The sequence below is a fragment of the Notamacropus eugenii genome, chromosome 1 (assembly GCF_028372415.1).
Source record: "Notamacropus eugenii isolate mMacEug1 chromosome 1, mMacEug1.pri_v2, whole genome shotgun sequence".
Classification (NCBI taxonomy): Eukaryota; Metazoa; Chordata; class Mammalia; order Diprotodontia; family Macropodidae; genus Notamacropus; species Notamacropus eugenii.
In genome coordinates this window covers 174935747-174950235 of record NC_092872.1, presented here as the reverse complement: position 1 = coordinate 174950235, position 14489 = coordinate 174935747, and positions in this window count along the sequence as shown.

Here is a 14489-nt window from a genome sequence, read left to right as displayed (position 1 = left end):
ACACTAGTTACCAGGAAACCTTAGTCCCTTAAGTATGATGCTATTTTAGCAGAGGAGCTTCCAACAAGCATCACAGTAGTACCTCTCACAAATGTAGTAAATATTGTTGAGAAACAAACAAGGTGTGAAGCAATGTGGTTCAATGGAAAGAATTCTGGATTTAGAGTCAGAGGACCTGAGTTTGAATAATGACTCTATCCTTTATTACCTAAGTGACCTTGGAGAAGTCACTTTTCTCTAACCCATAGTGTCTTCGACACAGTAAGAGAGTTAGAGAAGATGGCTTCTAAGATCCCTTCACTTCTTTTCTTGGGCAAGTCACTTAACCTTTGTTTGCCTCAGTTTCCTCAACTATAAGATGGGGATAATAGCACGTACCTCCCAGGAGTGTTGTGAGGATCAAGTGAGATTGTATTTGTCAAGTACTTACACAATGCCTGACATTTATTAGATGCTGCATTAATGTTATCATTGTTATCTGCTGTACCATGATGGAATCCAGCTAGATGACCTCTAAGATCTCTTCCAGCTCTACATCTTGAACTCTTGTATGCTGTGATTATTTTACTTAACATATAAGGCTTTGGCTTGTTCTGCTTGGCTCTAGGAAACAGAAGTAGAACTAAAGGACCTGGGAAGTATAATTCAGATCTATAATAAGGAAACTTAATAATTGAGGCTTTTAAAAAATCACATGTGATAAAATCTGTAAAGCACTTTATAAACCTCAAGCACATATTTCTATGTGTATTTTATATGTATGCTTGTGTGTTTATTGCTTATTGACTGAATACATGATGATGATCATTATCATTTGCTTAAGCAACGAATAGGATACTTTAGGAATTTTATGTAACCAGAAGTTTTCACAGTACTGATTTTCTGAAGTCATAGAGGTGATTCCCGATGTAGGTAGCAGTTGGATTCAAGGGCCTCTAAGGTCTCTTCCAATGCTAAGGTACAAAGTCCATTTGAATAAATTGGCTACAGCTCCTGATCAGCCATCCAGGCATGGGTTAACACACTAGAAAGCAGAGAGGGTGAGAAGGAAAGAGGGTGGTGCTTTCTGTCCCCTAAACAGACATTAATTAAAAGTTTTGTTCTTTGTAAGAAGATGAGGACTGCACAATGTAGTGCCCTCTAAGAAGCAATTTTAGTCAACATCAAGGTCACTCAGATCACCTAGAGCTGGTATGATCACTGAAACACAGTGCTGAAAATGAGTTATACTGTGTATCTGTGGTTAGGGGAAAGATTTTGTCTTTTTCATGTAGATAGGATGTAAAGGGCAGAAAATAAGCAAACAGACCTGTAGATCTTTGGTTCCCTGAGATGTTCAGTAGGTGAAACTACGTATCAGCTTTGTATTTCTCAATTTGGGTCCTTTACAACATTTCATAAGTTTGATTAAAAAAAATTCTTTTGAGCTACAGCCTTTTCAGTAACAAATAGCAGACATCAGATCCAAAGGGTAACATTCAAATAACATTGTTATAAAAATATTGTAATGAACTTTGCCTTCTGTGACTTAAGCACATCTAACATAACCTATTTATGAATCAAATTGGAGAAATCAAGACTTTAGTCTGGTTTTTGGAATGAAGGATATTTGTGTCAGGGCCGTTTAACTCTTTGGTACCTAGAGGGGGAAAAAAAGTGAAACGATCAAATCGGCAAATTAAATCTCTATTTTTATGCTTAACATTGAGTCCCATTAAAAATGGTTAAGCATCCATTGGGCAAAAATGAAGCAGTGGCTACATTGTCAAATTGTCAAACTGTTCAGGCCATATGTTCCTTTCATTAACTAGTATTTTCTGCAGGAGGCGTTGTATCCCTGATTCTAAATTTACATGTATTGAATTGGCTTATCTGTACATATCTGTTGTTTCACCCCAGGAGAATGTAAGCTCCTTGAGGGTAGAGTGTTTCCATTTTTATCTTTGTGTCTTGGTGCCTGTCACATAGTAGTCATTTAAATGATTGGGGGATTTTGGACCAATCATTTAACTTTTCTAGGTTTCCGTATCCTCATTTGCAAAATGAGGAGGCTGAAAATCCTGTGTATTAAATTGAATTATTTGATAATAACAAATATCAACAACTTTTTTTTATTTTTCAACATGCAGCTAAATCTTGAAGGGTGCCTAGGACACAGGAGATTGTCCTTTTTGGTGGTGGCCTTAGCCAGTCAGAATCAAAATTCAATAAAATTCATTTTCATTCCTGTGAAATGTCTCTTGCTTCTTTCTTCTACCTTCTTCTTCCTCCTCCCCTTCCTCTTCTTTCTTCTCCTCCTCTTCCTTCTTCCTTCTCCTTCTCCTCCTCCTCCTTCTTCTACCCTCAGTGTTGGAACAATGAATTTTTGGACTGGATCAAGTACTGAAAATAATATTTGGGACAACAGTTGAAGGCATGAAGTATGACTTCAATTTGAAGGAAGGGGGTGGAATAGTACCTTGTGATGGGGAGAGCAGAGAGTTGGATAGTATTATCAGGCCACTACTGCAGAGATTGCTGCATGGAGGAAGGTTGGAGTGGGGAAGCAGGACTGGGTAGGGAAAGAGCTCACATGCCATCTGGTAGTTTCTTATTTTAACTAATTATTTTTGCAAAGTAGGTGTTAAGTTCTGTTGCTTATACACTGCTGATGTCCTACAAGTGCTGTCGGCGCCCTCTAAATTTGGCACCCTGGGGCTAAGATCTGATCACTTCTTCCGAATTGTAGCTCTGTGGTCTCCCTGCCTGTTTCCCCCAATATATGTTTGATCTTTCTCCTTTTTCCTGATCCCCTCTTGCTCTTCCCTTCCTCATTTAGTAGCCATTCATGCCCCACTTGCTGAAACCTAGGTAATCTGATATATTAATCCATACTAAGCCATGCTAATAAGAGTTAAATGATTAATTTTTTAGGCCTCCCAGGTCATATAACTCTTTCAGGCACCAAATATACATTAGCTACTGGAAGTTCTTTAAGGGGTAGCACTAAGGATGGGAACTTCAGGTACCATTGCAGGGCTTCAAGAGGAGATAATTTGGGGAGATTTGAGACTTGTAGGGATCCCCTCACATCATTCCACATGAGTGCCTGCCTACATTAGCTAGGGAAAAGTATTGATTCTACCTGTACTTTCCTCATTATTAACATTTGGTCCCAATGTTTCTGAGTCTTCTGGATTCCTTTCCCACCATTTCTGCTTGTTAAAGCCCTGTCTTTAAAAGTTCACTTCAATATTACCTGTTCTCCAAAGCCTTCCTGACCTTCCTGATACCCCTAATAAGATGTGAAGTCTCCATCTTTTGAACTCCCATAGAACGTTACTTATCTTAGACACTGACTGACTACCTTTTATCTTGAGCTAAAATTATTTGTGGTGCTTGTCTTAAACCCGCTCACTCAGTTAGTCAATCACCAAGTATTCACTAAGCCCTTACTATGTGCCAGGCACTAAGCTAAGCACTGGGAAAACAAAGCCCTCCCCACCCCCCATAGTCCCTGCCCTCAAGGAATTGACATTCTCCTTGGGAAGACAACATGTAAATAAATCATCAGGTACAAGATATGTGCAGAGTAGAAGGTGACCTTGGAAGGTAAAGCACCAGTAACCAGAGGTACCCTTAAAGGTGTCTTGCAGAAGGTGGTGTTTGAACTGTGTTTTGAAGAAAGCCAAGGATTCTAAGAGTTGAAAGGAGGAGGAAGATAGTTTTCCTTTCACTGGGGACTCATCAGTATATATGGAAAGATATGGGAGATGAAGCAGTGTGTGAGATGAGTCTAGTTCTGCTGGACCATGAAGTATTTGAAGGGGAGAAATATGTAAGAAGTTTGGAAGAGTGGAAGAAGCCAGGTTGTGAAGAGCCTTAAATGACAGAGGGTTTCATATTTAGTACTAATGATAATAAGGAACAACCATAATTTGTTAAGAACTAGGGACAGCATGGTCAGAGGTACACTTCAGGAAAATTACTTTGACAGCTATAGGGAGGATGGATTGGAGTGAGGAGAGAGGATGAAAGGAGACCAATTAGGAGACTGTTGTAATAGTTCAAATGTAAGGATTTGAGGGGTCATCTCTAGCTGTCCTGACCTATATCTTGCCACTGGACCCAGATGCCTCCATAAGAGAAAATGAGCCTGGTGACTTTGCATAGCCCTCCCTCACTTAAACCCATTTCAACTTTATGTCATGGCATCACCTCCATAATGCCATGGTCCTCTTCAAGAACAAAGAACAAACAGCAGCACAAGGATCTGAACTAGGGCAGTGGTTATATGAGTAGACAAAAGGGGATGTAGATGAAAGATGTTGTGAAAGCAGAAATGTTAAAATTTGGCAACTGTTTGATTTTGTGTGAGTGAGTGAGAGTGAGGAGTTAAGGATGATGTGAAGGTTGTGAAGCTGGAAGGAAGATGGTACCTTCAACAATAATAGAGAAGAGGGTGGAGGCATGATGGCAGAATAAAAGCAGGGACTTGCCTGAGCTCTCTCCCCAAACACCTCCAAACACTTGTAAAAATGACACTAAACAAATTCTAGATCTGCAGAACCCACAAAATGATGGAGTGAAACAAATCTCCAACCCAAGAGAACCTGAAGGATCAATGGAAAGTGTCAATAACCCTGGGCAGATGGGGTTGGAGAATGCCCCAGGGGACTGAATCACTGGCAACTGTGGCAGTTTCCAGACTTCTCAACCAACAAACACCAAAGACAGCATAGAAGTTCAGTGGGAAAACTCTATGGGACCTGGTCTGGCTGGGGTCTGGCCCTATTCCCAGGTCAGAGGAGGAGATGGTGCCAGTTGTGGTGGTGGCAGCATTAGCAGCAACGGTGGCAGCAGCAGTGGTGGCTGCTTCCAGTGCTCTGGGCTGCTTTGAATCTGAGACCAGTTCTAGGTAGGCAATCAATTGGCTGATACAAAACCCCTGAACCCTGGAGCAATACACTCACCCCCACACCCACCTCCACTGGAAGCAGAGTCCTACCTTGACAAAGATTTATTGTCATGTATTTGGCTGGAATCATGAGCAAACAACATAAAAATATCACAGACTATAGATTCTTACTTTGGTGACAAAGAAGATCAAAACATAAAACCGGAAGAACACAACAAAGTCAAAGCTCCTACATCCAAAGAAATATATAAATTTGTCACAGGCCATGTAAGAGCTCAAAAAGGATTTTGAAAATCAAGTAAGAGAAGTTGTATTGTTAATGTATTTTTTTTTACTTAATTTGAAGATCTTTCCCATCCTTTAATAGGCTCATATGACCTGCTTAAATCACATGAAAACCTAAGTCACATGTAGTGGGAGGAGCTTTTTGAATGGATGGAACAGGAAGAGGCAGAGTTGGAGCAGACCTAAGAGGAAGTTGATCAGACTAGTCAGAACTGAGGGAGAGAGAAAAAGCAGGCTGTGAGTTTTAATTTGTGGGAAGGCCATAGCAGGGGGCAGGCTTGGGCATGGTGTTGCCCTCTGCATTGTTATTGTATATAGATTTCTTTGTTGCTATGATGAATTTGACTTTTTGGTGTTTGAATAAATGTTTTTCTTCTGCCTTCTATATGGAGAGTCTGTAATACTTGTGATTCAGAACTACACTAGTGTTCGGGGTCAGAGCCCGAACCCCTGGATCCCCCTGACCCACAGGCTTCTACTCTGTGGGCCCTGAAGGAAGGAGACTGGAGACAAGATGATCCAGGCAACAACAACAACAACCCTTTATTCAGCTGAGGGTTAGGGTTTATAAAGGCTGATCCACCAATCACATACATGCTGAGCTCATCCCATTACTTCACCATCTCATGACTGTTCCACATCCTTACACCCGCAGTAAGGAAGAAAGCTTATCTTGTTCCTGCAGCTAGTTCCTGGGTTCCCAGGCTCACTTGTAACTTTACTGTACAGGACATTGGTATCTGCAGGAACATCAGGTTCCAGGGTCACACAGAGCTTCTGCCAGGGTGCGCATCAGCACCATTCCCACGGGAACAGGCTTTGCCTCTGACTTGCACCCCCTGGGACCCTCTGGGCCCCTTACAACTCCCCCTTTTTGTTTTTGCAGCTCTGAGGTACCATACAAGCAATTCCAGGGGAGCCACAGTTGTGATCCAAGTCCGTAGTTCTATACAGGTGAAGTCTGGTATCTGTCCCATCACAATCACTACTATTATACTGCTCTGCACCTCTGCCCACATTCTCGCTAACCCTCCTACATATAGTACATATAGCTAATTAGCAGGCCTAAGGCCATAGCAGATGTAAAGAAACAAGCAATCACAACACAGCTAATACATAGTTTTTGTCACATCTAACAGCCAGATGTTGCACCATCTCTTTCTACAGAGAATGTATACTCTTGAGTTTGATACCAAGTATGATTTACCTTAGCAGGGAACATAGCATATGTGGGTTGCTGTATAATCATAGCAAAGGGGTCTGATTGAGAATTGATACATCGAGATAAAGTACAATACATATCATCCTTAATACCTCATGGTGGTGTGTCTGGTCTTGAAGGAGTGGTGGCCTAATAAGTGAGGATCCTGTTCCAATCAAAATAGCAATATATACATCTGAGTAACAATATACATACATCTGACATCTGAGTGACAATATAAATACAACTGAGTCTAGGATACACATGACTGGTCAGTGAACAGTAATACGTAACTGGCACATGAATCCTATAGGTTCAGCTGACTACTACAGGAGGAAGGGAGATAACGGCTGCTGCTGGGGCAGACTGTGTCCTTGAGGGAGAAACTGCCTGAGATGGTATTTAGGGGCTAGAGAGAAACATATTTGGGAAAAGTGATTTCAGTATTAGGGTCCGAGGACATACGTTCAACTGTATACAATGCGAATTCAGTCTTAGGGCCCAAGTACATCTGGCCAAACTGAGGGCCCACTACGGCCAAACTGAGGGCCCACGTCACTCCCCCTTTTTGTTTTTTGACGAAGAGAAGAACCCAGATCTACGGCGTAAGGGACGAAGGTCTCAGCGTCTGCAGCTGGCATCCTGATGAGAGGGGACGGAGAGCCGTCCCAGGCACACAAGGTCCCGATAGTGGAGAGGCCACAGCAGTCCAGAGGGTAACGAGCCGCAGACAGTAAGGCACAGAGAGCCAGAACCGGTATCTCCAAAGTGGAAGACACGAAACCTGGAGGAGACAAAGCTGGCAAGGAGGTGAAGCAAGCAAAGGCCAAAATCGACCAGAAGGGGTGAAAAATGGTAGTTACATCATTCTGCTGTCTTCTGAACATACGTCCCCACACTGTCCCTACATGCTTAAACCCCCTGAAACTGGCACAAAAGTACCTGGAGCAACGATCGGGGGATATGAAGGACCTTGATGACCCCACACACCCCACCTTCCCGTCTGCTTTCCCTAGTGTCAATCAAACCTGTTATGCATCCAAAGCTGTTGAACCCACCATCCAGACTGCTTTACCTTCCATAATCTTCCTACCACAGACAGGTAGCACACAAGGCATAGCGTCACTACCAGAGCTGTAGGGCCATACACAAAAGAGACCCCTAACTCGAACTGCACAACTGAAGAGACGTCCAGCAATGTTGCACAGGCTTGTTTATGTCCATGCTGGAAGAAAACTCGTAGAAATGAAGTGGAGAATACATTCACACATGGATTTCAACCTTTGCGTGTCAAAATAGCAAGATCTTTTCTGCTGCAGCACATCTTCCAGAAATCTGTCCGGTGCCTTTACAACAGTGTCACTTGAAGACAAAACCGTTTACAATGATAGTGAAAGCGAAAGTAACATTCCTCAAATGAACCAAAGCCGTAATCATCACAGAATGCCCAGGGAAAATGCGCAGGGGAATTTCGTGTTGGTAACAGTATAAGACTGATTACAGAAAAATGGTACTTCTTTTAAAATGCTTCTACACAATGAGGACATCTTAGGGTGAAAGGAATGTACATAAATGTTTGATCATACCAAGTTCAGGTAAAATAATATCAGTGTTCCGATAAAACTAATATTGGTGTTCCCAGTACAAAAGGGCTCACATATGTTGCTGGTCACTTGCTATATTCAGAGAAATTTGCTATAGAAGGAAAAGCAGGGACATGTGGCATACCAAATAAGACAGGGTAAAACATCCCTGACTCTGTTTGAATTGGGTAACAGTGCAATACTCCAAACCATGCAGTATCTATTCCATAGCCAGACTCAGGAATAGTCAGGTGAGAAACATTCCTTTTTCCAGGACACAAGGGAAAAACTGACCAGGAGGATCCCATCCTAGAGTGAGTCTAGAATTGTCCCCTCGGTGTTTCCTATCCAGATACAAACTTCACCTGTTAACAGTGCAGGATCACAGTCCTTCTGAGTAACTTGTGGCAATTCTCTCAGATACTGATTTAATGCAAGCAACGATACCCAAATTCAAACTCAAACTTAAAATGAAACTAGCTATAGTCCCAAATGCCTTTACCTTAAACAGCAAGTTTCACTGCTCACAGCTCAGAACCAGACACAGTTCTTTCTATACTCATGGAGTTGCAATAAGCAATGAAGATTAACAGGACTCACATACATATGAGATTTCATTTAAAAGCCTTCCTTCTCAAATTTAAAACTTGTCCTGATATAAAGGTCAATTATTAAAAATCTTTTCTGTCTATTACAACTATTGAGCAAGTCACATTCATTGTTTATGAATTATATAAGCTAAACAAATTTCTTTCTTGGGACTGATGACCTTGTCCACATGAAAGAGGCCTTGGCAGTTTTACAAAATAAAAGGAATTGGCATGGATCCCATGCTTGCCAAACCCCAAACATACAGGAGGACTGTTCTGAATGGGCAGAACCAGTCTAAATAAAATTTTTACTCCATTCTTTTCTTTCTATACGCAGTAATCAATTAACAATTTTAGGTTTAGCATTACAACAGCAACTTCAAAACGTAGGTAACACTCTTACAACTTTCAAAAATGATACACAAATTATTTTAGCTGTAACTTCTGTAACAGTCAAGGGGGAAAATACCTGGTTTCTCTAAAGGGCAATCACAGCACTATAAGACAAGGGTACAGGACAGGTAAAGTTTACAATAACATAACTTGAAAATTCAGAGTTAAATTGCCTTTTGTAACACAATTTCTGGAATACCATGATCACTAACTGTACAATACAAGACAGTGTTATTACAATTGAGAAACACAATAGTAACCCAAACAGTGAACTGTAGGTACCGTTATTTACATTTCCAATATACACTCATAAGTGACTAGCAAGCACTGCCTTCTCCTCAGGCTTGATCAGTGGGACACTATACCCCTGACCCATGGTTCCCGTTTAACTGCGAGGCGCTGCTACCCAGCGACTTCTTCCCGCTTCCTGCGAGGCTCTCTCTGCGCTGTTAATCAGCGACTTCTTCCCACTACGCGCGTGGGGATCTCTGCGCCGGCTGACGGCGACTTCTTCCCGCTGCGCGCGCGGGGCTCACTGCGCTGTCTAACAGCGTCTTCTTCCCGCTCCCAGCGGGGCTCCCCCGTCTCCCCACTGCCCGCAGTGAGGGACTCGCGCTGGCTGTCCAGCGACTTCTTCCCGCGGTTAGCGGGGATCTCTGCGCTGCCTGGCAGCGACTTCTTCCCGCGGTCAGCGGGGATCTCTGCGCTGATGAACAGCGACTTCTTCCCGCTCCCAGCGGGGCTCACCTTACTCGCTTACGGGCGTTTGGTCCTTCCCCCCAACTATGGGGGGCCTGTGGTCCCTGTGCTTACCCCAGTCCCCAAAACTTTGTGAATCTGCCCTGTCTGAATTATCCAATGAGAAGCGACATCATACACTCAAAACAATTACAGCAAAGAAACTTTTTCTCTTTTTGGTGAGACATGAGATGAGTAAAACACTAGTTAGGTTGCCTCCATAGGATGAGGGGAAAAAGTTCCCCAATTTCTGGTCTGTCTCCCCACCTTCACAACCTGGCCAGGGTTAAAAGGTAGAAAGAGAGAGAGAATTTTACCAACAACTTTTCAAGGTACTACCCAAGTTATTCTAGTGGGCTTAGATAGCAGCCCCTACTAAAACTGTACATACATTGTTTCTTGGTACATGTTTCTGACCTGACCTGAACTGACTTTAGCAGTCACATAAACTACACAAGAGGAGTTCCTCTCTTTCTCTCTCCCATTCTCTTCCCTGATGCTGCAGCCATCAGAGAGAGAGAAACAGAGGGGGAGGAAAAGAGATAACTGCATTCCAACCAGCACAAGGGCATCGGCGGTATTAACACACAAACACATGCACACAAATTACAGAAAGACAGAACACAGACACAGACACTATGTACAACCTAGGTATGTGGCTTTCTTTCTTTCACTGTGGCCACTCGGTACCATTGTCTGAGGCGTTGAGTCTCCTTGTTGGGCTTGGCTCTCCATGCTGTCAGGTTTGTCCCTCCTTCAGGTCCTGGGCTAGAGTATTGTTGTGGCAGGGCTCCTCGGCATTCTGAGGGCCAATGACCCTTTCTTCTACGCTTTGGGCATGGTGTTTTAGGCCTCACTCCTGGCCTGCTCCTACAGTCTTGTTTAAAATGACCTGTTTTTCCACAGCTATAACATTTCTGTCCTTGTCTCATGCTGGCAGCTTCAGTTCTATACTGTCTCTTTACCTGTTCCTTCACATGAGCTGCGAATGTTACCGAACCTACATCTTCACACCTTTGCATCATCTCTTCCACTCCTGCAGTTCTGGGCAATCCTGTCATAGCCATTCTGCCATCTGTATAAGTTCCTGTTCATTTTTTCTGTAGCTTTGGATATAATCTCTCTGGACTAAGCTCTCTACCTGTTTTATCTATAAGCAGGGTTACTCACAGTCTGTAACTTTCTTCTTCTTGTCCCAGTCAGCCGAGTGCACGTCTCTCCCAAGCTCCACAGAACCACCGGGGCACTGACTGGAGCATGCAGGTGGCATCACTCTCGTGCGATTCCGAGCCCACGCCTTGCAGGGGGACCTCGGTTTCCCTTCCAGTCCCTGTTCGGGCGCCAATTGTTCGGGGTCAGAGCCCGAACCCCTGGATCCCCCTGACCCACAGGCTTCTACTCTGTGGGCCCTGAAGGAAGGAGACTGGAGACAAGATGATCCAGGCAACAACAACAACAACCCTTTATTCAGCTGAGGGTTAGGGTTTATAAAGGCTGATCCACCAATCACATACATGCTGAGCTCATCCCATTACTTCACCATCTCATGACTGTTCCACATCCTTACACCCGCAGTAAGGAAGAAAGCTTATCTTGTTCCTGCAGCTAGTTCCTGGGTTCCCAGGCTCACTTGTAACTTTACTGTACAGGACATTGGTATCTGCAGGAACATCAGGTTCCAGGGTCACACAGAGCTTCTGCCAGGGTGCGCATCAGCACCGTTCCCACGGGAACAGGCTTTGCCTCTGACTTGCACCCCCTGGGACCCTCTGGGCCCCTTACACACTAGTATATTCATGGCTGCCATAGGTGCTGTGAATATCCCATTGGAACTGGAGAAGTAGAGGAAAAATTGGGAAGAGAAATGAGAGTGATGCAAGAAAATCATGAAAAACAAGTCAGTAGCTTGTTAAAGGAGACCCCCCCCCCAAATCTTGAAGAAAATAATACCTTAAAAATAGACTAACCCAAATGCAAAAAAAGGTCCAAAAAGATAATGAGGAGAAAAATACTTTAAAATGAAGGGCTGACCAAATGTAAAAGGAGGTCCAAAATCTCACTGAAGAAAATAATTCCTTAAAAATTAGAGTGGAGCAAATGGAAGCTAATGACTTTATGAGAGATCAAGAAATTATAAAACAGAACCAAAAGAATGAAACCATAGAAGACAATGTGAGATATCTCACTGGAAAAACCACTGACCTGGAAAATAGATCCAGGAGAGATAATTTAAAAAATTTTGGACTATCTGAAAACCATGATCTAAAAAAGAGTCTGGGCTTCATCTTTCAAGAAATTATCAAGGAAAACAACCCTGATATTCTAGAACAAGAGGGTAAAATAGAAAAGGAAAGAAGCCACCGACCATCTCATGAACAAGATCTAAAAAGGAAAACTCCTAGGAATATGTAGCCAAATTCCAGAGTTCCTAGGTCAAGGAGAAAATATTGCAAATAGCCAGAAAGAAATAATTTGAGTACTGTGGAAAGACAATCAGGATAACTTAAGATCTATCACCTTCTACCTTAAGGGATAGAAGGAGTTGGAATATGATATTCTAGAGTTCAGAAGAGCTAGAATTAAAACCAAGAATCACCTACCCAGAAAAACTGAGTATAATACTTCAGGAGAAAAAAATGGAATTTCAGTGAAATAGAGGACTTTCAAACATTCTTGCTGAAAAGACCAGAACTGAATAGAAAATTTGACTTTCAGATACAACAATCAAGAGAAGCTTGAGAGGGAGCCAAGATGGTGGAGCAGAAAGACACACATACTCTAGCTCTTCCCCCACAGCCCATAAAATACCTATAAAGTAAAGAACAACTCTCAACAAATTCTTGAGCAGAAGAAGCCACAGAACAACAGAGTGGAGGAGATTTCCAGCCTAGGGCAACCTGGAAGGTTGACGGGAAAAGTCTGTTGCAGCGGATGCAGAGTGGAGCACAGCTCAGCCATGATCATGTGGCACTGGGAGGAGCAGGACCAGAGCAGGCCTTGGGGGCACAGTCCCCAGCAGCAGCAGGAGTTCTCAGATCCCCCAACCCAGAGGCTACAAAGACACTTCAAAGGTCAGTGAGAGGGCTTTTTCACCTCAGTGACAAGGGAGCAGTGTCCTTCCCTACCTCCAGCCTCAGGCAGCAGCAGCAGTGGGCAGCAGTGGCTGTGGTTGTGCAGCAGGCAGCAGCCAGTGTCCATTGTTGGAGTGCTCTTAAAGCCCCTGGGGGAATTGAGCAATTGATCTGAACTTCAGCCCTGAGTGGCAGTCCCGCCTTCACCTAAAACCCCTGGGGGAATTGAGCAGCTGATATTAATCTTTTTTTTTATTATTTTTTAATGTTTAACAATCACTGCCATACAATTGAGATTTTATCCCCCCCACACCTACCCCCCACTACCCCCCTCCCTCCCCATGACTGCATACAATTCTGTATAGGTTCTACATGTACTTTCCTATTGAGTATATTTTCACTATAGTCATGCTATGTAGTCAGACTAAAATAAATGAAAGAAATCATATAACAAATCAAAACATGATACACAAACACATACACATACACAAACATGATCTGCTACATTTTGTGAATGACTTCCATATTTTTTTCTCTGAGTGTGGAAGGCATTTTGCCTTGAGAACCACCATTAGGATTTTTTTTTTATAAGAAGTTTTTGCATTATTACAAAATTCCAAGTCTACCAGAAAAAACTCTCGCACACTGTGGTCGTTGCTGTGCACAAAGTTCTCCTGGTTCTGCTCCTTTCACTCAGCATCAGGTCATATAAGTCCTTCCAGGCCTCTCTGAAGTCTTCTTGTTCATCATTTCTTATGGCACAATAGTACTCCATTACATTCATATACCATAATTTATTCAGCCATTCCCCAATTGATGGACATCCCCTTGACTTCCAGTTTTTGGCAACTACATAGAGTGCTGCTATAAATATTTTTGTACATGTGGGACCCTTTCCCATTTTTATGATCTCTTGGAGATATAGTCCTGGTAGCAATATTGCTGGGTCAAAGGGTATGCACATTTTTGTAGCCCTTTGGGCATAGTTCCAAATTGCTCTCCAGAATGGTTGGATGCGCTCGCAGCTCCACCAACAATGAATTAGTGTTCCAACTCTCCCACATCCTCTCCAGCATTTATCATTTTCTTGTTCTGTCATGTTTGCCAATCTTATAGGTGTGATGTGGTACCTCAGAGTTGTTTTGATTTGCATCTCTCTAATCAATAGTGATTTAGAGCATTTTTTCATATGATTATAGGTATCTTTAATTTCTTCCTCTGAAAATTGCCTGTTCATATCCTTTGACCATTTATCAATTGGGGAAGCTGGTATTAATCTTACACTGGGTGCTGGCTTGGCAGAACTGAAGACAGTTCTGGCAAGGGAATTCTACTACTGGCAGATTGTGGGCAGAAAACTTTCTGGTTGCTCCCAGACCAGTGTGTAGGCTAGATTGTGCCATGTTGGAGGAACTGAGATCTTACAGGTCCCCAGAGAATGCCCTACTCTTCACAAAGAACACAAAAGTCAAGAAACTGGTTGGGAAAATGTTCAAAAAAGGGAAAAAAAGTAAGACTATAGAAGGTTACTTTCTTGGTGAACAGGTATTTTCTCCCATTCTTTCAGGTGAGAAAGAACAATGCTTACCATCAGGGGAAGCCACAAAAGTCAAAGCTTATGCTTCCCAAACATCCAAAATAAATATCCAATGGGTTCAGGCCATGAAAGAGCTCAAAAAAGATTTTGAAAATCAGGGAAGGGAAGTGGAGGAAAAATTGGGAAGAGTAATG